This window comes from Penaeus monodon, chromosome 30, assembly GCF_015228065.2.
Source record: "Penaeus monodon isolate SGIC_2016 chromosome 30, NSTDA_Pmon_1, whole genome shotgun sequence".
NCBI lineage: Eukaryota > Metazoa > Arthropoda > Malacostraca > Decapoda > Penaeidae > Penaeus > Penaeus monodon.
In genome coordinates this window covers 29,160,910-29,161,366 of record NC_051415.1, presented here as the reverse complement: position 1 = coordinate 29,161,366, position 457 = coordinate 29,160,910, and positions in this window count along the sequence as shown.

Genomic DNA, 457 nt, shown 5'->3' with positions numbered 1-457 from the left:
TTAGACAAGGAACTATTTAGATTCGTATGCTACTGATAACCAAAACTGTCATAACTAACAATTTTCAATCAAAATTTGTAGTTTTGAGTAAGTAGAATGTTTGATGCAAAGTTAATGCATGACAATCTGTTGATAATCATTAAGATGATACAATAGATAACTATTATAACAAAAGAATATAACACAACAGGAATATAACCAAAAAAAGGCAAGTGGAAGAAAATGTTACCGGTGATATTACGTAATAATCATGACAGACTCTGATATCTAGAAACTCAGACATTTGCTTGAATAAGGCATCGTTGTGCATTGAGAAAGCAGTTAATTTTCCAGGCTCTTTTGTTTCAGTTTATTTGGTTTCTAAGGACAAGCTTTCGTTTTCTTTGAAGACTGTAATACAGGGAAAACTGATTTATATACCCTGCTGACGTGGGTCATGGGACTGTTGGTTGAATGT